The sequence below is a fragment of the Somniosus microcephalus genome, unplaced genomic scaffold (genome assembly GCF_052327205.1).
Source record: "Somniosus microcephalus isolate GS21.2 unplaced genomic scaffold, FLI_Smic_1.0 unresolved_chr1, whole genome shotgun sequence".
Taxonomy (NCBI): Eukaryota; Metazoa; Chordata; class Chondrichthyes; order Squaliformes; family Somniosidae; genus Somniosus; species Somniosus microcephalus.
The window spans coordinates 147,554,110-147,571,148 of record NW_028225179.1 but is presented as its reverse complement, the minus strand read 5'-3'; positions in this window follow the sequence as shown (position 1 = coordinate 147,571,148).

Below are 17,039 nucleotides of genomic sequence, written 5' to 3'. Positions count from 1 at the left end.
CAGCAACAATATTAGCGAAAGTCTGATCCGCCGGTTTAGCTGGTGATAGAAGATGCTTCAATAGCCCGTATGTCTTCGCACCCATTGAGTTTAGTAAGGTTAGTGCTTTATCTTCATCTGATATTTTATTTGCCTTACAATATATCTCTATGCGTTCTACATACGTGGCCCAATCTTCAACATCGGGATCGAAATCGTTGATGTTACCACGCTTAGGCATCCTCGCGATCTTCTTGAGAAACAAAAGAATTTTTTTTTTTTTTTTACAAAATGGCGGTTTCCCGCGCTTGTCTTCTTCCCCTGCCTCCGAAAATGGCGGCTTCCCGCATTTGCCTTTCTCCCCCCCGCTGGCTGTAATGGCGATTGCCGAATTGCTGCGTTCGCCCTCCCCAGCGGTTTTCAAGTCGTGCCTCCCAGCCCCTCTTGCAGTCCGGTCCTTTCCCCCGGCTGCGGCTGAGTTCTCCGCGGTTTTTTTTTTTTTTTTTTCACCCGCGCCTTACGCTGACCCGGTCGCTGCGCCTCGCGGCCTCGGTAGCTGCCCGGCCTTTTTCACCGGTCGCGGCCGAGCTCTCTCTCGACGCCGTTGCATCTCCCAGCCCGCTATTTTCTCCCGCGCCTTCCGCTGTCCCGGTCGCTGCGCCTCGCGGCCTCGGTAGCTGCCCGGCCTTTTTCACCGATCGCGGTCGAGCTCTCTCTCGACGCTGTTGCATCTCCCAGCCCGCTTGTAGCCCGGTCTCTCCACCGGCTGCGGTTGTATTCACCGCGGCTTCCGTGCCTTACGCTGCCCCAGTCTCAGCGCCTCTGGCCCCGACTTCTGTCCGGCTCTTTTCCCCGGCCGTGGTCGAGTTCTCCGCCCTTATATCCTCCGTTTTATTTTATTTTCTCCCCTACTCACAGTCAACGTGGCCGACTTGCTGCTCGTCGCTGATCGGCTTACCCACCACCGTGATAGAAGGGATGATCACTGCCTGTTGCTGATGGAAGGCTTCGTGTCAGAAATCTTCCGTTTCTCTGCAGACCCGAGTCTTTTCTCAGCAGAATGATGAGGGCGGATGCCTCCTCTCGACGCCCGTTAAACTGCCTTGGATGTATCTCTGCCGCAGGGTAAGATCGTACTCGTCGCCACTGTTAAGTCTGTGTGTTATATTGAGAATTACTACACAGACCACAAGAGTAAACTTTAACAGGTCTTTACTGGTTGAAGGTCAGGGCGGAACTGCCCCATAAATCATTACACAGCACTTATATACCGGTGTGGTCACCACCGGTATTACAGTATACAGCAGCCAAGACAAAGTAGTGCAACCCTTAAAGTAGTTCTCTTAAAGGTGGAACGGTTACATACACTACAGGACTCAAATGGGATTCAGTTAATATCTGTTACCCAGTGTGTACTGCATATGTACAGGAGATGAGCCTGAGGCCCACATGAGCCACGCATTACCAGAGGGGAGTGAAGTGTCATCTGTTACCCAGTGTGTACTATGAAATGAAAACAAAAGGACTTGCATTTCTATAGCGCCTTTCACGGCCTCAGGATGCCCCAAAGCGCTTTATAGCCAGTGAAGTACTTTTTAAAGTGTAGTCGCTGTTGTAATGTAGGAATCGCGGCAGCCAATTTGCGCACAGCAAGCTCCCACAAACAGCAGTGAGATAATGGTTGAGGGATAAATATTGGTCAGGACACTGGGGAGAACTCCCTTGCTCTTCTTCGAAATAGTGGCCATGGGATCTTTTACATCCCATCTGAAAGGGCAGACGGGGGCCTCGGTTTAATGTCTCATCCAAAAGACGGCACCTCCGGCAGTGCAGCGCTCCCTCAGTACTGCACTGGGAGTGTCAGCCGAGATTTTATGCTCAAGTGCCAAGAGTGGGTCTTGAACTGTGGCTCATGGGTAGCACTCTCACCTCTGGTTGTGGGTTCAAGTTCCACTCCAGAGACTTGAGCACTCAGTGACATTACCTTCAGTGAGAGAAGGGAGAATCATGGGGGAGGGGAGACAGCTATTGAGAGCCCATAATCTGTGTCTCTCAGTGGGTTACACTTTAAATTCCCAAAGTGACATTAAATGCAAGCTCTTTGTTTCAGTTCTTGTTTTCAGTTCTATTTTTGAAAAGGTCACCCTTAGCTCAGTGGTTAGCTCTCTCACCTGTGAGTCATGACAGTTGTGGGTTCAAGTCCCACTCCAGAGACTTGAGCACATAATCCAGGCTGACACTCCCAGTGCAGTGCTGAGGGAGTGCAGCACTGTCGGAGGTGCCGTCTTCGCATGAGACGTTGAATCGAGGCCCCATCTGGCCTCTCTGGTGGACGTAAAAGACCCTGTGGCACTATTTCGAAGAAGAGCAGGGAAATTCTCCCCTGGTGTCCCGGCCAATATTTATACCTCAACCGACATCACTAAAACAGACTACCTGGTCATTATCACATTGCTATTTGTGGGAGCTTGCTGTGTGCAAATTGGCTGCCGCGTTTCCCACATTACAACAGTGACTGCACTTCAAAATATTTCATTGGCTGTAAAGGATATATTGGCCTTGGAGGGGGTGCAGCGCAGATTCATCTGAATGATACCAGGGTTAAATTAGGGGGATAGGTGTTGGAGAGACTGGGTTTGTATTCCCTTGAGTTTAGAAGGTTGAGGGGTGATCTGGTTGAGGGGCGATCTGGTTGGGGGGTGATCTGGTTGGGGGGTGATCTTGTTGAGGGGTGATCTGGTTGAGGGATGATCTGATTGATGGGTGATCTGATTGAGGGGCGATCTGGTTGAGGGGTGATCTGGTTGAGGGATGATCTGATTGATGGGTGATCTGATTGAGGGGCGATCTGATTGATGGGTGATCTGATTGAGGGGCGATCTGGTTGAGGGGTGAGCTGGTTGGGGGGTGATCTGGTTGAGGGGTGATCTGGTTGAGGGGTGATCTGGTTGAGGGGTGATCTGATTGAGAGGTGATCTGGTTGGGGGGTGATCTGATTGAGGGGTGATCTGGTTGAGGGGTGATCTGATTGATGGGTGATCTGATTGATGGGTGATCTGGTTGAGGGATGATCTGATTGATGGGTGATCTGGTTGAGGGATGATCTGATTGATGGGTGATCTGGTTGAGGGATGATCTGATTGAGGGGGTGATCTGATTGAGGGATGATCTGATTGATGGGTGATCTGGTTGAGGGATGATCTGGTTGAGGGGTGATCTGGGTGAGGGGTGATCTGGTTGATGGGTGATCTGATTGAGGGGTGATCTGGTTGAGGGGTGATCTGGTTGAGGGATGATCTGATTGAGGGGGTGATCTGATTGAGGGATGATCTGATTGATGGGTGATCTGGTTGAGGGGCGATCTGGTTGAGGGGTGAGCTGGTTGGGGGGTGATCTGGTTGAGGGGTGATCTGGTTGAGGGGTGATCTGATTGAGAGGTGATCTGGTTGGGGGGTGATCTGGTTGGGGGGTGATCTGATTGAGGGGTGATCTGGTTGAGGGGTGATCTGATTGATGGGTGATCTGATTGATGGGTGATCTGGTTGAGGGATGATTTGGGTGAGGGGTGATCTGGTTGAGGGGTGATCTGATTGTGGGGTGATCTGGTTGAGGGGTGATCTGATTGATGGGTGATCTGGTTGAGGGGTGATCTGATTGATGGGTGATCTGATTGATGGGTGATCTGATTGATGGGTGATCTGGTTGAGGGATGATCTGATTGATGGGTGATCTGGTTGAGGGATGATCTGATTGATGGGTGATCTGGTTGAGGGATGATCTGATTGAGGGGGTGATCTGATTGAGGGGTGATCTGGGTGAGGGATGATCTGATTGAGGGGGTGATCTGATTGAGGGGTGATCTGGTTGAGGGGTGATCTGGGTGAGGGGTGATCTGGTTGAGGGGTGATCTGGTTGATGGGTGATCTGGTTGAGGGGTGATCTGGTTGAGAGGTGATCTGGGTGAGGGGTGATCTGGTTGAGGGGTGATCTGGTTGATGGGTGATCTGGTTGAGGGGTGATCTGGGTGAGGGGTGATCTGGTTGATGGGTGATCTGGTTGATGGGTGATCTGATTGAGGGGTGATCTGGTTGAGGGGTGATCTGATTGATGGGTGATCTGATTGATGGGTGATCTGGTTGAGGGATGATCTGATTGATGGGTGATCTGGTTGAGGGATGATCTGATTGATGGGTGATCTGGTTGAGGGATGATCTGATTGAGGGGGTGATCTGATTGAGGGATGATCTGATTGATGGGTGATCTGGTTGAGGGATGATCTGGTTGAGGGGTGATCTGGGTGAGGGGTGATCTGGTTGATGGGTGATCTGATTGAGGGGTGATCTGGTTGAGGGGTGATCTGGTTGAGGGATGATCTGATTGAGGGGGTGATCTGATTGAGGGATGATCTGATTGATGGGTGATCTGGTTGAGGGGCGATCTGGTTGAGGGGTGAGCTGGTTGGGGGGTGATCTGGTTGAGGGGTGATCTGGTTGAGGGGTGATCTGGTTGAGGGGTGATCTGATTGAGAGGTGATCTGGTTGGGGGGTGATCTGGTTGGGGGGTGATCTGATTGAGGGGTGATCTGGTTGAGGGGTGATCTGATTGATGGGTGATCTGATTGATGGGTGATCTGGTTGAGGGATGATCTGGGTGAGGGGTGATCTGGTTGAGGGGTGATCTGATTGTGGGGTGATCTGGTTGAGGGGTGATCTGATTGATGGGTGATCTGGTTGAGGGGTGATCTGATTGATGGGTGATCTGATTGATGGGTGATCTGATTGATGGGTGATCTGGTTGAGGGATGATCTGATTGATGGGTGATCTGGTTGAGGGATGATCTGATTGATGGGTGATCTGGTTGAGGGATGATCTGATTGAGGGGGTGATCTGATTGAGGGGTGATCTGGTTGAGGGGTGATCTGGGTGAGGGATGATCTGATTGAGGGGGTGATCTGATTGAGGGGTGATCTGGTTGAGGGGTGATCTGGGTGAGGGGTGATCTGGTTGAGGGGTGATCTGGTTGATGGGTGATCTGGTTGAGGGGTGATCTGGTTGAGAGGTGATCTGGGTGAGGGGTGATCTGGTTGAGGGGTGATCTGGTTGATGGGTGATCTGGTTGAGGGGTGATCTGGGTGAGGGGTGATCTGGTTGATGGGTGATCTGGTTGATGGGTGATCTGATTGAGGGGTGATCTGGGTGAGGGGTGATCTGGTTGATGGGTGATCTGGTTGAGGGGTGATCTGGGTGAGGGGTGATCTGGTTGATGGGTGATCTGGTTGAGGGGTGATCTGGTTGAGGGGTGATCTGATTGAGGGGTGATCTGGTTGAGGGATGATCTGATTGATGGGTGATCTGATTGAGGGATGATCTGATTGAGGGGGTGATCTGATTGAGGGGTGATCTGGTTGAGGGGTGATCTGGGTGAGGGGTGATCTGGTTGATGGGTGATCTGATTGAGGGGTGATCTGGGTGAGGGGTGATCTGGTTGATGGGTGATCTGATTGAGGGGTGATCTGATTGAGGGGTGATCTGGTTGAGGGGTGATCTGGTTGATGGGTGATCTGATTGAGGGATGATCTGATTGAGGGGGTGATCTGATTGAGGGGTGATCTGGTTGAGGGGTGATCTGGGTGAGGGGTGATCTGGTTGATGGGTGATCTGGTTGATGGGTGATCTGATTGATGGGTGATCTGATTGATGGGTGATCTGATTGAGGGATGATCTGGTTGAGGGGTGATCTGGGTGAGGGGTGATCTGGTTGATGGGTGATCTGGTTGATGGGTGATCTGGTTGATGGGTGATCTGATTGATGGGTGATCTGATTGAGGGATGATCTGGTTGAGGGGTGATCTGGTTGATGGGTGATCTGATTGAGGGGTGATCTGGTTGATGGGTGATCTGATTGAGGGGTGATCTGGTTGAGGGGTGATCTGGGTGAGGGGTGATCTGGTTGATGGGTGATCTGGTTGAGGGGTGATCTGGGTGAGGGGTGATCTGGGTGAGGGGTGATCTGGGTGAGGGGTGATCTGGTTGATGGGTGATCTGGTTGATGGGTGATCTGATTGATGGGTGATCTGATTGAGGGGGTGATCTGGGTGAGGGGTGATCTGGTTGATGGGTGATCTGGTTGAGGGGTGATCTGGGTGAGGGGTGATCTGGTTGATGGGTGATCTGATTGAGGGGGTGATCTGGGTGAGGGGTGATCTGGTTGATGGGTGATCTGGTTGAGGGGTGATCTGGGTGAGGGGTGATCTGGGTGATGGGTGATCTGATTGAGGGGTGATCTGATTGAGGGGGTGATCTGGGTGAGGGGTGATCTGATTGAGGGGTGATCTGGTTGAGGGGTGATCTGGGTGAGGGGTGATCTGGTTGATGGGTGATCTGATTGAGGGGTGATCTGGTTGATGGGTGATCTGATTGAGGGGTGATCTGGTTGAGGGGTGATCTGGGTGAGGGGTGATCTGGTTGATGGGTGATCTGATTGAGGGGTGATCTGGTTGAGGGGTGATCTGGGTGAGGGGTGATCTGGTTGAGGGGTGATCTGGGTGAGGGGTGATCTGGGTGAGGGGTGATCTGGTTGATGGGTGATCTGATTGATGGGTGATCTGATTGATGGGTGATCTGGTTGAGGGGTGATCTGGTTGAGGGATGATCTGGTTGAGGGGTGATCTGGTTGATGGGTGATCTGGGTGAGGGGTGATCTGGTTGAGGGGTGATCTGGGTGAGGGGTGATCTGGTTGAGGGGGTGATCTGGTTGAGGGGGTGATCTGATTGAGGGATGATCTGGTTGAGGGGTGATCTGGTTGAGGTCTTTAAAATTATAAAGTGATCCAATAGGTTTAGATGCAGAGAAACACCTTCCCCTGGTGGGGGAGGCAGAGCAGTGGCGCAAAATCTTAAAATGAGAGCTGGACCATTTAAGAAGAAGAGACGATCAGGGAGCCCTTTATAGCACAAAGGGTCGTGGAAATCGGAAACTCTCTTCCCCAAAAAGGCTGTGGATGCTGGGGGACAATCAGGGCTTTCAGGACTGAGATCGATAGTGTTATGTTGGGTGAGGGTATCAAGAGACACAGAGCAAAGGCGGGTAAGTGGAGTTAAGATAGAGATCAGCCATGATCTGATAGAATGGGCCGAACATGCTCGGGAGGCTGAACGGCCTCCTACCGTTCCTGCGTTTGTGTGACACAGCTGGCATGGGACAGCTTCTGTGTTCGCCTCCAGAACAACAAGAATCATTCGATGCAAGACTACAGTTTAAGATCTCACGAAGCAGTTCTTTTACATCAAGGTAAAAAAATAAATAAACTGAACCTCAAATTTTACTGCCGCGAGGTTGTAATACGTACAACCTCCCAAGAGAGGGGGGTAGAGAGCAGAGGGCGTACGGAGCACTGACTCACTTTAAGTAATCTCCCTGGGGATCTCAGCAGGATGTGTCGTGCACCTGTTAATATTGGTCATACCGTTATCAGTAAAATAATTTCCCTTATGCAACTGTATTCTCTCAAACCTGCAACACCCGAGGCCATCAAAAATGCAAGCCAAGCACTGGGGTTCATTTCTAGAGGAGTAGAATTGAAAAGCAGGGAGGTTATGTTAAACTTGTGTCGGACAATTGTTAGACCACACTTGGAGTACTGTGCACAGTTCTGGTCTCCATATTACAAAAAGGACATTGAGACACTGGAGAAGGAGCACAAAAAAAGAAGCTTTACAAGTATGATACTAGAACTCAGAGGTTATAACTATCAGGAAAAGTTGAACAGGCTGGGTCTTTTTTCTTTGGAAAAGAGAAGACTGAGAGGTGACTTAAAAGAGGTCTTTAAAATCATAAGGAATTCAGGAGAAAGTTCTTCACTCGGAGAGTGGTGAGAATGTGGAACTCGCTACCACAGGGAGTGGTCGAGGCGAATTGCACAGGTGCATTTAAGGGGAAGCTGGATAAGCACATGAGGGAGAAAGGAATAGCAGGAATAGCACGGTGGCATAGTGGTTAGCACTGTTGCCTCACAGCGCCAGGGACCCGGGTTCGAATCCGGCCTCGGGTGACTGTCTGTGTGGAGTTTGCACATTCTCCCCGTGTTTGCGTGGGTTTCCTCCGGGTGCTCTGGTTTCCTCCCACAGTCCAAAGATGTGCGGGTTAGGTTGAGTGGCTATGATAAATTGACCCTTAGTGTTAGGTGGATTAAATACGTGGGGTTACGGGGATAGAGTGGGATATGTGTTGGTGTTGGGGTTACGGGGATCGGGTGGGATATCACAGAAATCACAGAAACCCCACAGTGCAGATAGAGGCCATTTCGGCCCATCGAGCCTGCACCGACACATATCCCACCCGATCCCCGTAACCCCTACACCAACACATATCCCACATATGTGTCGGTGCAGGCTCGATGGGCCGAATGGCCTCTATCTGCACTGTGGGGTTTCTGTGATTCTGTGATATGAGGATAGAGTGAGATGAAGTAGGGTGGGAGGAGACTCGTGTGGAGCATAAACACCGGCACGGACCTGATGGGCCGAATGGCCTGTTTCTGTGCTGTAAATAACATGTAATTCTATGTAAAGTTGCGAGCTTCATTTCAGAAGAAGGGTCACTGATTGATTCCTTGCACGATTCTGGTCCCATGGAAGTCTGCAGTCAGGCACTGACTGACGTGTCCTTCTCAAATAAAAAAATCAAATCAAATCAACTTTTATTGTCATTGTTAGTGCACAAGTGCAGTACAGCGAAATGTAGTCTTACGGCTCCCGAGAGTGTACATTTAGATTAAGACATTTAAACATTCAACACACATTTGGCTTGTAATACATTAACATAAACATAACCATAATAAAGTGCATTGGCAGATGTGCAGGCTTTAGAGTTTATTTGTGGAGTTCAGTAGGATGACAGCCCTGGGAAAGAAGCTGTTCCTAAATCTGGTCGTACGGGTGTGAATGCATCTGTAGCGTCTCCCAGATGGCAGGAGGGCGAACAGACTGTGGCTGGCGTGGGTAGGGTCTTTGATGATGGTCCGTGACCTCCGTAAACAGCGTTTCTGGTATATGTGCTCTATGGTCGGTAGCTGGGTGCCGGTAATACGTTGGGCAGTTTTGACTACCCGCTGCAGGGCTTTCCGGTCATAGTAGCTACAGCTGCCATACCATACTGTGATACAGTTTGTCAGGATGCTCTCTATAGTGCAGCGGTAAAAGTTAGAGAAGATCAGGGGTGACAGGTTACATCCCTTCAGCCTCCTTAGGAAATATAGGCGCTGCTGGGCCTTCTTCACCAGAGAGGAGGTATTGAGGGACCAGGAGAGGTCTTCCGTGATGTGGACTCCGAGGAACTTAAAGCTGTCCACCCTTTCCACCACAGCCCCATTGATGTGGATGGGGGCGTGACTTCCGCCTTTAGACTTCCTGAAGTCCACAATGATTTCTTTGGTTTTCTTGATGTTAATGGCCAGGTTGTTATCGGCGCACCACTTCACGAGATGCTGGACCTCCTCCCTGTAGGCTGACTCATCGTTGTTGGTGATCTGGCCTACTACCGTGGATCATCCGCAAACTTGATGATGGTGTTGGAACCATGAACAGCCACACAGTCGTGGGTGAAGAGGGAGTAGAGGAGGGGGCTCAGCACACATCCTTGTGGGGCCCCCGTGTTCAGGGTCGGGGGGGGAGGTGTGGTTACCTAATTTGACAGACTGGGGTCTGTTTGTTAGGAAGTCCAGGGTCCAGTTGCAGAGGGAAGTGTTCAGGCCAAGAGTTTGGAGTTTGGTGGCCAGCTTGTTGGGGACGATAGTGTTGAATGCTGAGCTGTAGTCTATGAACAGCATTCTGATGTAGGTCTCCTTACCATCTAAGTGATTCAGTGCCGAGTGTAGAGCAGTTGTGATTGCATCCTCTGTTGATCTCGTCCCTTAGATCAATATGCTTTGAAAAGGGTTTTAATAGATTAGATAGAGAAGGGCTGTTCCCTCTGGTGAGTGGGCCAATAACCAAAGGCCATAGATTTAAAATCATTGGCGAAAGATCTGGAGGGGAGGTGAGGAGAATTTTTTTTTCACCCAGAGTGGTGGGGATCAGGAACGCTCCACCTGAAAAGGTGGTGGCAGCTGGTTCCACTAATAATTTTAAAACAGAGTTGGACACAATGAGGATGAGGAACTTACAGGGATACGGACAAAAAGTGAGGGGTGTGGGATGGGACTGAGCACGACTGCTCTTTCAAAGAGCCGGCACTGGCACGATGGGCCGAATGGCCTCCTTCTGTGCTGGAAGACACACAATCATTAATTCAACCGCGCAGAAGGAGGCCGTTCAGCCCATCGTGCCCACACTGCCTCTCTGAATGAGTTCTCCACTTAGTCCCATTCCCCTACCCTTTCCAACAGCCCTAACAAATTGTTGTTTCTTAAATATTTATCTACTTCCCCTTTTAAATGTGATTCTGTTGCCATCTTTTCTGGTCAGAAATTCCAACTCTTAACAGCCCACTGTCAAAAAAAAAACCCTTTGCTGTTTCGGAGAATATCTTACATTTATTTCCCTGAGTCACCCGCTCACGGACCAACGGGAATAGTTTCTTACCCAGCTAGAATAGAATATTGAACACCTCTATCAGATCTCCTCTTAGTTCAATTAGATCGTGGCTGATCTGTATCTTAACTCCATCTACCCGCCTTGGTTCCATATCCCTTAATACCCTTGCCGAGCAAAAATCTATCAAACTCAGTTTTGAAATGTTCAATTGACCCCCGGCCGCAACAGCTTTTTCGGGGAGAGAGTTCCAGATTTCCACTGCCCTTTGTGTGAAGAAGTGCTTTCTGGCATCACCCCTGGACGGCCTAGTTCTAATTTTAAGGTTATAGCCCCTTGTTTTGGACTCCACCCCCACCCACACCTCCCCCACCCCACCCCCCCCTCGCCCCTCCGCCCCACCAGAGGAAATAATTTCTATCTACCTACCCATCATAAGAACATAACGGCCCGTATTTTCCAACTGGAGGCTTCCTGCATGCGGAGGCCTCTGATCTGGAAAAAATCTACGGACTTACCCGAGGGCTCCCGAGGTGCGTATACTTCCGCTCCTGGGCCTCTCCAAACACGAAATGCGCAGGGTCCACGTATCCCAGAGGTGCAGGCGGTTCGCAAGCATCGCTGGGATCACGTGGGCCATGGGGAGCCAATAGGAGAAGGGAATCTCCCTTCATCCACTTGACAGATAGACCTGTCAAATATATGAATGGAGGTCACCCCAAAAACACAATAAAACATTAAATAATTTTTTTTTAAACCGTCACATTTTTTAAATGAGTTCAAATTACAATAAATTAAACATTTTAAACAAAAGTTTAATTTTTTCAAAAAAATAGTTAAAGTTTTTTACGGGGCTAAGAATAAATGTATCTTTATTTAAAGTATTTTTAAATGATAAATGAGTGAAAAACAAATTTTTTTTACTCTTCATCTCTTAAGCTGGTAAAACCAGGCGTAAGATTTCTAAGGGCGGAGGTTCTCCAGAAAGCAGAACTCTCCACCCGCAGAGGCCCTTCTCTAGGGCAGGATTCTTGACAGATCGGAAATGCCGGTTTACAGCGCATGCGTTTCGCATACCTAAAACCAGCATTTACGCTGTCCCTATGGGTGTGTACACAGCTCGTACACACCCGTAGGGATCGGAATATACGGCCCATGGAATAGGAGCAGGATGAGGCCATTCGGCCCTTCAAGCCTGATCCACCATTCAATAAGATCATGGCTGATCTTCTACCTCAACTCCACCTTCCCGCACTGTCCCCATATCCCTTGATTCCTTTAATATCCCAAAATTTATCGACCTCTCTCTTGAATATACTCAACGACTCAGCATCCACAGCTCTCTGGGGTAGAGAACTCCAAAGATTCACAACCCTTTGAGTGAAGAAATTTCTCCTCATCTCAGTCCTAAATGGCTGACCCCTTATTCTCAGACTGTGACCCCGTGTTCTAGATTCCCCAGCCAGGGGAAACAGCCTCTCAGCATTAACCCTGTCAAGCCCCTTACGAATTTTATATGTTTCAATTAGATCACCTCTCATTCTTCTAAACTCTAGGGAATATAGGCCTAGTCTACTCTAATCATCTTAAACGCCACAATTAGATCACCCCTTAATCTTCTATACTCAAGAGAATAAAAGCCTAGACTCTGAAACCTGCCCTCATAATTTAACCCTTTTAGCCCCGGTATCATTCTAGTGAATCCGCGCTGCACCCCCTCCAAGGCCAATACATCCTCCCTGAGGTGTGGTGCCCAGAACTGAACACAGTGCTTCACATGGGGTCTAACCAGAGCTCTGTACAACTGTAACAGGCAACAAGGCAGCACCCGTTAAATACGCCATTGAAGTATCAGTGTGTTCAAATGCCATAGTGAGGCTTGAACCCACAACCTTCTAACTCACCAGCAAGCACACTAGCACTGAGCTGAGCTGGCATGCATGGCAAAGTGATAAAGAAAAAGGTTAGGCAGATTGATCAATAGACAGTTAAAGAGAATGAGACAGAGGATAAGATAGTTGGCTCGATTTAATGGTACAGAGGTTGGAATAATGAAAGGCATGTTCACATATTATCTGCCAAAAGTACCTTTCCAATCTGTGGCAATCAATATATCATTCTGTGGGAGGCAGTTATCCCCGAAGGCACTATAATACTTCATATGAGCAAAGAGCCAAGAGGAAACAAAGAATATTGGGCAATGCAACCAAACCCCACTCAAATGAAACAATCGTCAAGTCTTTGTCCCACCGACCCATCAAAAAATCCATTCAGACATAAACTCTGAGCAAAACAGCACAAGTGGTGAAACAAAATGTAGACAATTGGGAGAACCCATCTATTCAATGACTTGGATAGGGAAGGATTCGCATTGAATTTGGTTCAGTGACTGGGATAGGGAAGGATTCGGATTGAATTCTATTCAATGACTAGGAACAGGGAAGGATTCGGATTGAATTCTGTTCAATGACTGAGAACAGGGAAGGATTCGGACTTGAGCACCAAAATCTAGCCTGACACTCCAGTGCAGTACTGAGGGAGTGCTGCGCTGTCGGAGGTGCCATCTTTCGGATGAGACGTTAAACCGGGGCCCCCGTCTGCTCTCTCAGGTGGATGTAAAAGATCCCATGGCAGTATTTCAAAGAAGAGCAGGGGAGTTCTTCCTGGTGTCCTGGCCAATATTTATCCCTCAATCACTATCACTAAAACAGATTACCTGATTATTATCACATTGCTGTCTGTGGGAGCTTGCTGAGCACAAATTGGTTGCCACGTTTCACAACAGTGACTACACTCCAAAGTGCTTCATTGGATTTAAAATACTTTGGGACGTCCGGTGGCCATGAAAGGCACGATATATATATTCTTTCTTTCTTTGAGTTCTGTTCAATGACTGGGAATAGGGAAGGATTCGGGTTGAGTTCTGTTCAGTGACTGGGAATAGGGAAGGATTCGGGTTGAGTTCTGTTCAGTGACTGGGAATATGGAAGGATTCGGATTGAGTTCTGTTCAGTGACTGGGAATAGGGACGGAATCGAATTGAAGTCGGTTGAATGACTGGGAATATGGAAGGATTCGGATTGAGTTCTGTTCAGTGACTGGGAATAGGGAAGGATTCAGATTGAATTCTATTCAATGACTAGGAATAGGGAAAGATTCGGGTTGAATTCTGTTCAATGACTGGGAATAGGGAAGGATTCGGGTTGAATTCTGTTCAATGACTGGGAATAGGGTAAGCTTCGGCTTGAAGTCTGCTGAATGACTGGGAATAGGGAAGGACTCGGATTGAATTCTGTTCAATAACTGGGAATAGGGAAGGATTCAGATTGAGTTCTGTTCAAAGACTGGGAATAGGGAAGGATTCGGACTGAATTCCCTTCAATGACTGGGAATAGGGAAGGATTCCCTATAACATAGAAACATAGAAGATAGGAGCAGCAGTAGGCCATTCGGCCCCTCGAGCCTGTTCCACCATTTAATGAGATCATGGCTGATCATCCAAACTCAGTGCCCCGTCCCTGCTTTCTCCCCATATCCCTTGATCCCTTTAGCCTTAAGAAATATATTTAACTCCTTCTTGAATATATTTAATGAATTGGCCTCAACTGCCTTCTGTGGCAGAGAATTCCACAGGTTCACCACTCTCTGGGTGAAGAAATTCCTCCTCTGTCCTAAATGGCTTACCCCTTATCCTTATACTGTGACACCTGGTTCTGGACTCCCCCGACCATCGGGAACATCCTTCCTGCATCTAGTCTGTCTAGTCCTGTTAGAATTTTATAAGTTTCAATGAGATCCCCTCTCATTCTTCTAAACTCTAGCGAGTATAAGCCCAATCGACCCAATCTCTCCTCATACGTCATTCCTGCCATCCCAGGTATCAGCCTGGTGAATCTTCGCTGCACTCCCTCCATGGCAAGAACATCCTTCCTCAGATAAGGCGACCAAAACTGCACACAATACTCAAGGTGTGGTCTCACCAAGGCTCTGTACAACTGCAGCAAGACATCCTTGTTCCTATATTCGAACCCTCTCGCTACGAAGGCCAACATACCATTTGCCTTCTTAACCACCTGCTGTACCGGCATGCTTACCTTCAGCGACTGGTGCACAAGGACACCCAGGTCTCATTGCACTTCCCCTTCTCCCAACCTATTGCCATTCAGATAATAATCTGCCTTCCTGTTTTTGCCACCAAAGTGGATAACCTCACATTTATCCACATTATACTGCATCTGCCATGCATCTGCCCAATCACCCAACCTGTCCAAATCATAAATTCTATAGACTCTGAAACAATTCCCATGGATTGGCGGGTAGCTAATGTAACCCCGCTATTTAAAAAAGGTGGTAGAGAGAAAATGGGGACATCGGTAGTGGGGAAAATGCTAGAGTCCATTATAAAAGATGTAATAGCAGGGCACTTGGAAAACAGTGACAGGATTGGACAAAGTCAACATGGATTTACAAAAGGTAAATCATGCTTGACTAATCTACTGGAAATTTTTGAGGATGTAACTGGTAGAATAGATAAGGGAGAACCAGTGGATGTGGTGTATTTGGACTTTCAGAAGGCTTTCGATTAGTGTGCAAAGTTAAAGCACATGGGATTGGGGGTAAGGTACTGACTTGGATAGAGAACTGGTTGGCAGGCAGGAAGCAAAGAGTTGGAATAAACGGGTCTTTTTCCGAGTGGCAGGCAGTGACTAGTGGGGTAGCGCAGGGATCGGTGCTAGGACCCCAGCTATTTACAATATATATTAATGATCTAGACGAGGGAACTAGATGTAATATCTTTGCGTTTTGAAAAAGGGTTCACCCGAAACGTCGACTCTAATTTCTCTCCATGGATGTTGCCTGGCCTGCTGAGATTTTCCAGCATTTTCTGTTGTTATTTTTAGATGTAATATCTCCAAGTTTGCAGATGACACAAAGCTGGGTGGGTGGGTGTGCTGTGAGGAGGATGCAGAGTAACTCCAGTATGATTTGGACAGGTTGGGTGATTGGGCAGACGCATGGCAGATGCAATATAATGTGGATAAATGCGAGGTTATCCACTTTGGTGGCAAAAACAGGAAGGCAGATTATTATCTGAATGGCAATAGATTGGGAAAAGGGGAAGTGCAACGAGACCTGGGTGTCCTTGTGCACCAATCACTGAAGGTAAGCATGCAGGTGCAGCAGGTGGTTAAGAAGGCAAATGGTATGTTGGCCTTCATAGCGAGAGGGTTCACGTACAGTTGCAAGGATGTCTTGCTGCAGTTGTACAGGGCCTTGGTGAGACCACAGCTTGAGTATTGTGTGCAGTTTTGGTCACCTTATCTGAGGAAGGATGTTCTTGCCATGAAGGGAGTGCAGCGAAGATTCACCAGACTGATACCTGGGATGGCAGGAATGACGTATGAAGAAAGATTGGGTCAATTGGTCTTATATTCGCTAAAGTTTAGAAGAATGAGAGGGGATCTCATTGAAACTTATAAAATTCTAACAGGACTAGACAGGCTAGATGCAGGAAGGATGTTCCCCATGGCGGGGGAGTTCAGAACCAGGTGTCACAGTAAGGATATGGGGTAAGCCATTTAGGACTGAGATGAGGAGGAATTTCTTCACCCAGAGAGTGGTGAACCTGTGGAATTCTCTACCACAGAAGGCAGTTGAGGCCAATTCATTAAATATATTCAAGAAGGAGTTAGATATATTTCTTAAGGCCAAAGGGATCAAGGGATATGGGGAGAAAGCAGGGACAGGGTACTGAATTTGGATGATCAGCCATGATCTCATTAAATGGCGGAGCAGGCTCGAGGGGCCGAATGGCCTACTCCTGCTCCTATTTTCTATGTTTCTATGATTCGGATTGAATTCTGTTCAATGAGTGGGAATAGGGAAGGATTCAGATTGAATTCCGCTCCATGACTGGGAATAGGGAAGAATTCAGATTGAAATATGTTTAATGATTGGGAATAGGGAAGGATTCGGATTGAGTTCTGTTCAATGACTGGGAATTGGGAAGGATTCGGATTGAATTCTGTTCAATGACTCGGAATAGGGAAGGATTCGGATTGAATTCTGTTCAATAACTTGGAATAGGGAAGGATTCGGATTGAGTTCCGTTCAGTGACTGGGAATAGGGAAGGATTCAGATTGATTTCTGTTCAATGACTGGGAATAGGGAAGTATTCGGATTGGGTTCCATTCAATAACTGGGAATAGGGAAGGATTCGGATTGAGTTCCGTTCAGTGACTGGGAATAGGGAAGGATTCGGATTGATTTCTGTTCAATGACTGGGAGTAGGAAAGGATTTGGATTGAGTTCCGTTCAATGACTGGGAATGGAGTAGGATTCGGATTGAGTTCTGTTCCAGGACTGGGAATAGGGAAGGATTCGATTGAGTTCCGTTCAATGACTGGGAATGGAGTAGGATTCGGATTGAGTTCTGTTCAATGACTGGGAATAGGGAAGTATTCGGATTGGGTTCCATTCAATGACTGGAAATAGGGAAAGATTCGGGTTGAGTTCTGTTCAATGACTG